Genomic DNA, 11655 nt, shown 5'->3' with positions numbered 1-11655 from the left:
TTTGCATTTGGCATCACCGTGGTACTGGTCGAGGCCAAAGACGGAGTGGGATTGGGAAGTCGCGGTAGGAACGGGAACGGGAATGGGATTGGGAATGGCTTACAAGCAGAAGTTCCAGGTGATCATAGCTGAGCAAAAAATGGGATTAAGATAACATCAGTGCAAACGTGGGGATGGGTAGTGAGGGGGTATATTGCCATAGAGGGAGTGCAGAGACGGTTCACCAGACTGATTCCTGGGATGTCAGGACTGTCTTATGAAGAAAGACTGGATAGACTTGGTTTATACTCTCTCGAATTTCGAAGATTGAGAGGGGATCTTAGCGAAACTTACAAATGGGCTTAAGGGGTTGGACAGGCAGATGCACGAAGATTGTTCCCGATGGGGGAAGTCCAGGACAAGGGGGGTCACAGCTTAAGGATAAGGGGGAAATCCTTTAAAAACCGAGATGAGAAGAACTTTTTTTCACACAGTGAGTGGTGAATCTCTGGAACTCTCTGCCACAGAGGGTAGTTGAGGCCACAGTTCATTGGCTATATTTAAGAGGGAGTTAGATGTGGCCCTTGTGGCTAAAGGGATCAGGGGGTATGGAGAGAAGGCAGGTACGGGATACTGAGTTGGATGATCAGCCCGTGATCATATTGAATGGCGGTGCAGGCTCGAAGGGCCGAATGGCCTACTCCTGCACCTAATTTCTATGTTTCTATGTATATGAGCGCACACACAGACTGGGGGAGCAGGGCTCTGATCTTGCTCACTCTTGTCTGTCACCGCTGCCGGAGGCGAGGGCAGCGAGAACCGGCACACACAGGGTTAACGTGACACATCTTTGTGCTGGGGCCGCGCTCGCTGAGAGAGGGAAACAGACCCTCCCCCCTCCCCTCTCTCTCTCTCCGTCTCACTCTCACCTCCCTCTCTCCCTCCCCCTCCTCAGTCCATGGAGCCCCGGTCAAGGCGCCTGGATTGTCAAAGCCCCGGCTGACTCAGCTCTCCCCCCTCCCCCGTTCTCTCTCTCCCCCACCCCACAACTCTCTCTCTTTCTCTCTTTCTCTCTTTCTCTTTCTCTCTCCCTCTCTCTTTCTCTCTCTCTCCCACTTCTCTCTCTCTTCCCACACACTATTTCTCTCTCCCTCCCTCTCCCTCTCCCTTATCTCTTCCCCTCTCTCTTCCCCCTCCCCCCCTCTCTCTCTCTCTCTCTCTCCCCACACACTCCCCCTCTTTCTCTCTCCCCATCCACTCTCTCTCCATCGCCCCCTCTCCAGCGAGGAGCCGCGGGCGGGTTCCCATGGTCGCTGCCTTCAGCCCGGGGAGAGGAGGGGGCGCCCGGCGGCCGCGGACCCAGCGAGCGGTAGGTGAGGTTGGCCCGCCGCGTCTGTAGCCCCCACACGGGGCGGGGGGGGGGGGGGGCCGTGGGGGGGGGGGTGGGGGGGGGGGGGGGTGGGGGTATAGAGGAGGGGGGGTGGGGGTATAGTGGGGGGGGGATATAGAGGGGAGGGGGGTTGTGAGGGTGGAGAATTGGAGAGTGGCGAGAGGGGGAGGGGGGAGAGAAAGTGGGAGAGTGTGTGGGGGGAGATAGAGGGGGGAGGGAGATAGTGAGAGGGGGAGGGGATATGTAGAGGGGAATAGTGAGGGGGAGAGAGAGAGATAGTGTGGGCGGTGAAAAATTGGCTGGGGGCAAGAGAGAGAGGAGGGGGATGGGGAGAGGGGAGGTACAGTGAACAGCTTTTGCCTGCTATCCAGTCAGACTACACATGATTACAATCGAGCCGTCCACACTGTACAGATACAGGATTAAGGGAATAACGTTTAGTGCAAGGTAAAGTCCAGTCATAGATAGTCCGAGGGTCTCCAATGAGGTAGATAGTAGTTCAGGACCGCTCACTAGTTGGTGGTGGGATGGTTCAGTTGCCTGGTAACAGCTGGGAAGAAACTGTCTTTGAGTCTGTGGAATTCTCAGCCTCAGAGGGCGGTGGAGGCCGGTTCTCTGGATGCTTTCAAGAGAGAGCTAGATAGGGCTCTTAAAGGTAGCGGAGTCAGGGGCTATGGGGGAGAAGGCAGGAATGGGGTACTGATTGGGGATGATCAGCCATGATCATATTGAATGGCGGTGCTGGCTCGAAGGGCCGAATGGCCTATTCCTGCACCTATTGTCTATTGTCTAATTTGGAGGTGTGCATTTTCACACTTCTGTACCTCTTGCCCGATGGGAGAGGGGGGGGGGGGAGAGGAAGCGAGTGCGTGTGTGTCAGGCCTCGTATCAGTGCACGCCTGTTTTTGTTGATGTGTACCATGCTAGATGCACACGTTTGTACACGGCTGTGTGACTGAGCTGCGTGTTACAGATGGCGGGGTATTGGCGTGTAGCATGTTGCCAGTGCGGCACGATCATACGTGTCTGGGCTCCACGCTGGGACCGCCACAGCGCGTGTACCATGCACTTGGTCACAGCTCAAACATGAGTGACACCCGTGTCAGTCTGGGGGGTATAGAGTTACCGTGGAAACAGGCCCACCCTTCCCTCGCTACCCAGTGTGGAAACAGGCCCTTCAGCCCAACTTGCCCACACTGGCCAACATGCCCCAGCTCGCTGCCCACCTGTGTTTGGAATATCCCTCCAAACCCCTTCCATGGCCAAATGCTTCTAACATTGCGATGGCCCACCTCAACCCTTCTGGCAGTCAGTCCATAGTGCAAAAGTTGAGGTTCCTAGAAGTTGGGAGGTCATGTTCTGACCCAGTCGTATAAGGGGACAATGGTGGGGACTGACATTTAGAATATTGGTGTTCAGTTCTGGGCACCGCATGTTATAGGAATCATCCAGATATTATCAACCTTCTCTCCAAAGGGTTCCACAAGGGCACACATCTAAGATTTACGAGGATGTCTGTGGCAGAGAGTTCCAGAGATGCCAGAGGGTTTTAAATTTCTATCAGGGAAGGGGATGAGTAGGGCCCAACTTGCCCACTGGGTCTCTATTCCTTGGACTACATTTAGAATATTGTGTTCGCAGGAGGATGAGGGGTGATGAGGGGTGATCTTATCCTTAAGCTGTGCATAGAGGTGTATAAAATCATGAGAGGAATAGATCGGGTAGATGCACAGAATCTCTTGCCCAGAGTAGGGCAATCGAGGACCAGAGGACATAGGTTCAAGGTTAAGGGGAAAATATTTAATAGGGATTTGAGGGATAACTTTTTCACACAAAGAGTGGTGGGTGTATGGAACAAACTGCTCGAGGAGGTAGTTGAGGCTGGGACCATCCCAACGTTTAAGAAACAGTTAGAGGATGGATAGTTAAACATGGATAGTTAACATGGATGAACAGTTAAACATGGATAGGATAGGACAGGTTTGGTGGGATATGGACCAAATGCAGGCAGGTGGGACTAGTGTAGCTGGGACATGTTGGCCATTGCGGGCAAGTTGGGTCGAAGGGCCTGTTTCCACACTGTATCACTCTATGACTCTATGGCACCAGCCACCATGTCCCATCTACACTAGTCCTACCTGCTTGTGTTTGGCCCGTGTCCCTCTAAACCTGCCCCATCCACGAGCTGTGTTGCTGGCCGAGACAGTTCATTCCTCTCCAAAACTCCTGGCAATAACTACACTCAAACTAGGGGTTGGCAGCCCAAGAGGCTTTGCTTCAAGTCTCCAGGAATTCAGGGTTCATTTCCAGGTCAGCTCTGGTAGTAAAAATACCCGCAGGGGCTTTGAAGAACATTCTTTCCAAAAAAGAAAAAAAAAACTTCCAGCCCGTTGAAGAACTTTAGCTGCGGAGGTTTTGGGATTGGAGTAGCGAGAAGTGTTGGGACCTCTGTGTTTGCTCACTGGTTGTTGGAACGTTTCAACATCAGTCTCCCAGTTGCAATAGGGACAGAGTCCCCTGGTCCTCGTCTTTCACCCTATCAGTCGTCACACACAACACATAATCCGCCGACATTTTCGCCACCTCCAACGGGATCCCACCACCGATCACATCTTCCCATCTCCACCCCTTTCCGCTTTCCGCAGGGACCGTCCCCTCCCCCCCGCAACTTCCTGGTTAGCTCATCCCTTCCCGCCCCAACCACCCCCTCCCCCAGGTGTCTCCCCCTGCAACCGCGGAAGATGCAACTCCCGAACACCTCCGCATTGACATCTACATCGGCGAGACCAAGCGCAGGCTCGGCGATCGTTTCGCCCAACACCTCCGCTCGGTCCGCATTAACCAACCTGATCTCCCGGTGGCTCAGCACTTCAACTCCCCCTCCCATTCCGAATCCGACCTCTCCGTCCTGGGCCTCCTCCATGGCCAGAGAGAGTCCCACCGCAAATTGGAGGAGCAGCACCTCATATTCCGCTTGGGCAGTCTGCACCCTAGCGGCATAAACATTGAATTCTCCAATTTCCGGTAGCCCTTGCTGTCTCCTCCCCTCCTCCCCTTCTCAGCTCTCCCTCAGCCCTCGGGCTCCTCCTCTTCCTTACTCCTTTCTAAACTAATTAAACTAAAACTTGCAAAGAGGGACAAGGAGACGGCAGATGCATTGAATAAATACTTTGTATCCATCTTCACAGAACATAAAAATCTTGCCAGAAATACCAGAGACACTGATAAGAATAAAGAATTGAATGGAATTTATGTTCGAAAAACACATCAGAGAAGCTGGTGACTTATCGGAGTATTTCAGTGTTCTGAGGACATGGGTTCAAGGTGAAGGGGAAAAGATTTAATAGGAATTTGAGGGGTAACTTTTTCACACAAAGGGTGGTGGGTGTATGGAACGAGCTGCCGGAAGGGGTAGTTGTGGCAGGAACTATCCCAGCATTTAGTTTAAAGTTACAGCGCGGAAACAGACCATTCGGCCCACCGAGTCCGTACCGACCAGCGATCCCCGCACATTAACACAATCCTACACACACTAGGGACAATTTTTACATTTACCAAGCCAATTTACCTACAAACCTGCACGTCTTTGGAGTGTGGGAGGCAACCGAAGATCCCGGAGAAAACCCACGCAGGTCACGGGGAGAACGTGCAAACTCCGTACAGACAGCACCCGTAGTCGGGATCGAACCCTGGCGTTGCAAGCGCTGTACGGCAGCAGCTCTACCGCTGCAACACCATGCTGCCCCAATTTAAGAAACAGTTAGACAGGTACATGGATAGGACAGGTTTGGAGGGATATGGACCAAACACGGGCAGGTGGAACTAGTGTAGCTGGGACAGGTTGGCTAGTATGGATAAGTGGGGCCGAAGGGCCTGTTTCCACACTGTATCATTCTATGACTCTTGGGCGGCGGGTGCATAGGTAGTGTACACACTGTAGACAATAGATTCTGGAGTTCCTGTGGCTTAGGGGATAAATAATGTGATCCCGTTGCTTAAAAAACAGAGAGACAGCAAGGTTAAGACGGACTGAGCGGAGCTGTTCAGCGAAACGATCGCCGAGCCTGCGCTTGGTCTCGCCGAGAGTGGGCATGCCCCATGGTAGGGGCACAAGAGGATGTTGATGTCGCGGTTGGAGAAACATTGGAGAGAAGGTAATGCCCCAATGGAGGGGTTTCGCCCCATTGAAAGGGGGTATAGAGAAAGAATGTTGCCCCATTGGTGGGGAATGCAGAGGGAGCCTTGTATCTGTGGAGGGGCAAGGAGATGGTGTGTGGTCAAATTGGAGGGGCAGCAGAGTGGGGGTCCTGCCCTGTTGGGGGGAGACAATAGACAATAGGTGCAGGAGTAGGCCATTCGGCCCTTCGAGCCTGCACCGCCATTCAATCTGATCATCCAACTCAGTATCCTGTACCTGCCTTCTCTCCATACCCCCTGATCCCTTCAGCCACAAGGGCCACATCTAACTCCCTCTTAAATATAGCCAATGGAATGGCCTCAACTACCTTCTGTGGCAGAGAGTTCCAGAGATTCACCACTCTCTGTGTGAAAAAATGTTTTTCTCATCTCGGCCCCCCTTATCCTTAAACTGTGACCCCTTGTTCTGGACTTCCCCAACATTGGGAACAATCTTCCTGCATCTACCCTTAAGAATTTTGTAAGTTTCTATAAGATCCCCCCTCAATCCTCTAAATTCTAGCGAGTACAAGCCGAGTCTATCCAGTCTTTCTTCATATGAAAGTCCTGTCATCCCAGGAATCAGTCTGGTGAACCTTCTCTGTAGTCCCTCTGTGGCAAGAATGTCTTTCCTCAGATTAGGAGACCAAAACTGTACACTCCTATTAACAGAGGATTAATTAACAGAACTGGCAGAAATGAATGATAGGATTGAGCAGAGTAAACACATTTAACTTATCTGCTGCTAGACAAAAATGCTGGAGAAACTCAGCGGGTGAGGCAGCATCTATGGAGCGAAGGAAATATTTCCTTCGCTCCATAGATGCTGCCTCACCCGCTGAGTTTCTCCAGCGTTTTTGTCCACCTTCGATTTTCCAGCATCTGCAGTTCCTTCTTAAACGTTTAACTCATCTGTTGAGCTATTTGAGGATGTGGCTTGTGGAATGGATAAGGGGATGATTGGATTTGCAGAGTTCATTGATAAGGTTTACAAGACTTTGGCGAGGATGTATTTGGAGTATTGCACGTAATTCAGCTCACCCCATTACAGGAAGGCTTTGGAGAGGATACAGAAGAGGTTTACCCAGATTGATGCCGAGATAATGGGGTATGAAAGGCATTCTTGCCACAGAGGGAGTACAGAGAAGGTTCACCAGACTGAGTCCTGGGATGGCAGGACTTTCATATGAAGCAAGACTGGATAGACTCGGCTTGTACTCGCTAGAATTAAGAAGATTGAGGGGGGATCTTATAGAAACGTACAAAATTCTTAAGGGGTTGGACAGGCTAGATGCAGGGAGATTGTTCCCGATGTTGGGGAAGTCCAGGACAAGGGGTCACACAGTTTAAGGATAAGGGGGAAGACTTTTAGGACCGAGATGAGAATTTTATTTTTCACACAGAGAGTGGTGAATCTGTGGAATTCTCTGCCACAGAAGGTAGTTGAGGCCACAGTTCATTGGCTATATTTAAGAGGGAGTTAGATGTAGCCCTTGTGGCTAAAGGGATCAGGGGGTATGGAGAGAAGGCAGGTACAGGATACTGAGTTGGATGATCAGCCGTGATCATATTAAATGGCGGTGCAGGCTCGAAGGGCCGAATGGCCTACTCCTGCACCTATTTTCTATGTTTCTATGTATATAATACGTGACTATTGTAAACTTAAAGCATTTAAGAAGGAACTGCAGATGCTGGAAAATCGAAGGTAGACAAAAGTGGGTGCAGCAGCATCTATGGAGCGAAGGAAATAGGCAACATTTCGGGCCGATAACTTATATTAGGGGCATTTTGCAATTGTCAATGAACCCAGCAAGGAGATACTAGTGGAATGCTTGTTTGGTTAAATGGATGATATTTGTTTTAAAACTTTAAATTAGAATTTTATTTAAACTCTTATTGTAAAAATAAACCCAGCTAAGTGTTTAAGAAGGAACTGCAGATGCTGGAAAATCGAAGGTACACAAAAATGCTGGAGAAACTCAGCGGGTGCAGCAGCATCTATAGATGCTGCTGCACCCGCTGAGTTTCTCCAGCATTTTTGTGTACCTTCCAGGTCAGCTAAGTTCCCATTACATCCCCTGCTCTGCCGCTTCCAAACTCTGAAATATTCCAACTCCCTGGGTGCCTTTAAATGATTATTTTTCTTAGCCTTGGAAGTTTGTGAAAGTCTGTGAGCTGTGGCTTTACTTCAGAAGATGTTAGGAGGCTGACATCAGGGCTTTGGTTGGCTGGGGCGCGGGTGGAGCTTGGCCCTTGCTCTTGTCCCTCTGTGAAGGTTATTTTTTGTTGTTGTCGTTCAGTGTGGGAACCCTGTCTGGTCCACTTGCGGTGAGCTGACATGACATCATCTCCCATGCATCCCGACTCTCTCTCTCTCTCTCTCTCTCTCTCTCTCTCACACTCCCTCCCTCTCCCTCCGAAGGGGATTTGAAGGCAATTGTTTCCAAATCTGTCCTAATTCACGGAATGCCACAACTGATGAAATACACTGTGGTGCAAGGGAATAGTAACGTCAGTCCTCTGGAATGGCTACAATCCCAACTAATGATACCATACCATGCGACAGAACTTCATTTTATCCCAGGAGGGGAATTAGACAAGAGACAATAGGTGCAGGAGTCGGCCATTCGGCCCTTCGAGCCAGCACCGCCATTCAATGTGATCATGGCTGATCATCCCCAATCAGTACCCCGTTCCTGCCTTCTCCCCATATCCCCTGACTCCGCTATTTTTAAGAGCCCTATCTAGCTCTCTCTTGAAAGCATCCAGAGAACCTGAGTCCGATCTGTTGGAAGGAACTTCAGATGCTGGTTTACACCAAAGATAGACATAAAATGCTGGAGAAACTCAACGGGACGGGCAGCAGCTCTGGAGAGACGGAATGAATGGGTGACGTTTCGGGTCGAGACCCTTCTTCAGACAGAAGACAAAAATTGGGAATCTCTTGTGCAGGGTTAGGAATTCAATATAGGATACATTGTGGAAACAGGCCCTTCAGCCCACAGAGCCCGTGCCAACCAGAATGCATCCCGTACACTATCCTACACACTAGGGACAATTTATCTTTTTTTTACCGACCAAATAACCTACAAATCTGTTCGGCCTTGGAATGTGAGGGAAATCTGGAGCACCCACATAGTCACGGGGAGAACATACAAACTCTGTATAGACAGCACCCGTAGTCAGGATCGAACCGATGTCAATGGCGCTCTGAGGCAGCAACTCTACCACTGTGCCGCCCAATTTAAAAGACGCTTGGAGGTCTATGGGTTATTGATAGGGGACGATCAGCCACGATCACAATGAATGGCGGTGCTGGCTCGAAGGGCCGAGTAGCCCCCTCCTGCACCTATTTTCTATGTTTCTATGGATCAGAGGGATATGAGCAAACATAGCTGAGATGGGGCAACTTGAGGAGAATGGGCAGGATGGGCTGAAGGGCCTGTGTAAATAAGTAATGTACTTGTACCTGTTGGACACAGCTTTCTCTGGCAGCTAATTCTATATACGCGCTACCCTCTGTTAAAAATAAATTTGCCCCTCAAGTTCCGTCCACACCTTAACCCTATGCCCTCCAGTTCTTCAGATTCAGCTTCAGATTCAGATTCAATTTTAATTGTCATTGTCAGTGTACAGTACAGAGACAACGAAATGCATTTAGCATCTCCCTGGAAGAGCGACATAGCAAACGATTTGAATAAATAATAATAAGTGTCACAAAGGGGGGGGGGGGGTGGGGGTGGTGATTGGCAGTCACCGAGGTACGTTGTTGAGTAGAGTGACAGCCGCCGGGAAGAAGCTGTTCCTCGACCTGCTGGGTCGGCAACGGAGAGACCTGTCGCGCCTCCCGGATGGGAGGAGGGTAAACAGTCCATGGTTGGGGTGAGAGCAGTCCTTGGCGATGCTGAGCGCCCTCCGCAGACAACGCTTGCTTTGGACAGACTCAATGGAGGGGAGCGAGGAACCGGTGATGCGTTGGGCAATTTTCACCACCCTCTGCAATGCCATCCGGTCGGAGCCAGAGCAGTTGCCATACCATACGGTGATGCAGTTGGTAAGGATGCCCAGTCTTGGCTCCCCTATGGTGTAGCATTAGAGACCTGACCTCCAGAACCAGCTGTGCCTCTGACCAATCTGTTCCAGTACAACTCTGGCATCTTCTCGATGATGTGGAAGCCAGCCAGAGTACATCTTGTTCACAAAGAGCTGGACAAATCCCATCGGGCTATCAGGCGCCCACTCTCCTCCCAGCCATCATCTCGTCATCAGAATGTTGGAAGGTCCGTGGGTAGGTCCGTGGAGTGGGCACTGAATCGCCAATGACCTGGTTAGTGTGGGTTCGCCAGGTCTACCCCAAGTCTGGTCCAAATTGGTTGGCATGGACTGGATGGGCAGAATGGCCTGTTTCCATGCTCTCTGACCCTACGGTCCACTATCCAGAGGTGAAGTGAGAGGTACAGCCCTAAAGGTCAAGGCATCATGGCCAGATGTTGCTCAAGGAACTTGGGTAAAACTGAAGTCAATGGATAAAGATGTAAGCCATGATCATATTGAATGGCGGTGCAGGCTCGAAGGGCCGAATGGCCTACTCCTGCACCTAATTTCTATGTTTCTATGTTTCTATGTAAGAAGGAACTGCAGATGTTGGTTTAAACCGAAGACAGACACAAAAAGCTGGTTGGAGTTTGTACGTTCTCCCCGTGACTTGCGTGGGTTTTCTCCAGGATCTCCGGTTTCCTCCCACATTCCAAAGACGTGCAGGTTTGTAGGCTAATTGGCCAAATTGTAAATTGTCCCTTGCGTGTGTAGGATAGTGTTTGTTGGTCGGCATGGACTCGGTTGGCTGGAGGGCCTGTTTCCGCGCTGTATCTCTAGACTAAACCAAATGTTGACGTGGGGCAGTACAGAAGTCTGAAGTCTCAAACTGAAAACTCAAAAATATGGCCACCCTCCTTATGAGTTACATCTCCCCTTATGAGTTCTAGGGGCAGAATGAGGCCATTCGGCCCATCAGGTCTACTCCGCCATTTAATCATGGCTGATCTATCTTTCCATCTCAACCCCATTCTCCTGCCTTCTCCCCACAACCCATGACACCCGTACTAATCAGGAACATTAGGAACTTCCTAATGTGTGGGATTAAAGGAACTGCAGATGCTGGTTTACACCGAAGATAGACACAAAACGCTGGAGTAACTCAGCGGGACGGGCAGCATCTCTGGAGAGAAGGAAGGAATGGGTGACGTTTAGGGTCGAGACCCTTCTTCAGACGGGAGACAAAAATTGGGAGTCTGGTGTGCGGGGAAGAATGTTGGGATAGGAATTGTGGGAATAGGTTTTTTTTATTTTGGAGATACATTGTGGAAACAGGCCATTCAGCCTACAGAGTCCGCACCAACCAGAAACCACCCCGTACACTACCCTACACACATGGGACAACTTATCGTTTTTTTAACCAAAGCCAAATAACCTACAAACCTGTTCGACAATAGACAATAGACAATAGACAATAGGTGCAGGAGTCGGCCATTTGGCCCTTCGAGCCTGCACCGCCATTCAATATGACCATGGCTGATCATCCAATCAGTATCCCGTACCTGCCTTCTCTCCATACCCCCTGATCCCTTTAGCCACAAGGGCCACATCTAACTCCCTCTTAAATATATCCAGAGAACCAGCCTCCACCGCCCTCTGAGGCAGAGAGTTCCAGAGACTCACAACTCTCTATGGATTTAGTGTTGTCCAAACCCTTAACCGTTCTAAATGGCTTTCAATGAGATTAAACTGTCATCTCTGCTTCTGGACTCCCCAGAGTGGGAACAAGTTTCCTGCTGCTAGCGTCCAAACTCTTAACAATCTTATGATGTTTCCGAGATCCCCTCTCATCCTTCTAAACGCCAGACTGTACAAGCCCAGCTGCTTGCTCCATTCTCTCAGCATATGACAGTCCCGCCATCCTGGGAATTAACCTTGTAAACCTACCCTGCTCTCCCTCAATAGCAAGAATGTCCTTCCTCAAATTAGGGGACCAAAACTGTACACAATACTCCCAGTGTGGTCTCACTAGGGCTCTGTACAACTGCAGAAGGACCTCTTCGCTCCATTCGATT

The 11655-nt window shown here is 50.3% G+C and overlaps 1 protein-coding gene across 1 annotated transcript in view; it reads left to right on the top strand.

The window, feature by feature from the left end:
- Window positions 1–1174: 1174 nt before the first annotated feature.
- Window positions 1175–11655, top strand: part of LOC129714155 (pleckstrin homology domain-containing family G member 3-like) — a 64878-nt gene continuing 54397 nt past the window's right edge. Inside the window, exon 1 of the mRNA XM_055663653.1 lies at window positions 1175–1348. The gene's annotated coding sequence lies outside the window, so the exon portion shown is untranslated. The remainder of the gene's footprint in view (window positions 1349–11655) is intronic.

The sequence above is a fragment of the Leucoraja erinacea genome, chromosome 38 (genome assembly GCF_028641065.1).
Source record: "Leucoraja erinacea ecotype New England chromosome 38, Leri_hhj_1, whole genome shotgun sequence".
Taxonomy (NCBI): Eukaryota; Metazoa; Chordata; class Chondrichthyes; order Rajiformes; family Rajidae; genus Leucoraja; species Leucoraja erinaceus.
Note: the sequence above shows the minus strand (reverse complement) of the source record. Positions and strands in the feature narration are given on the sequence as shown.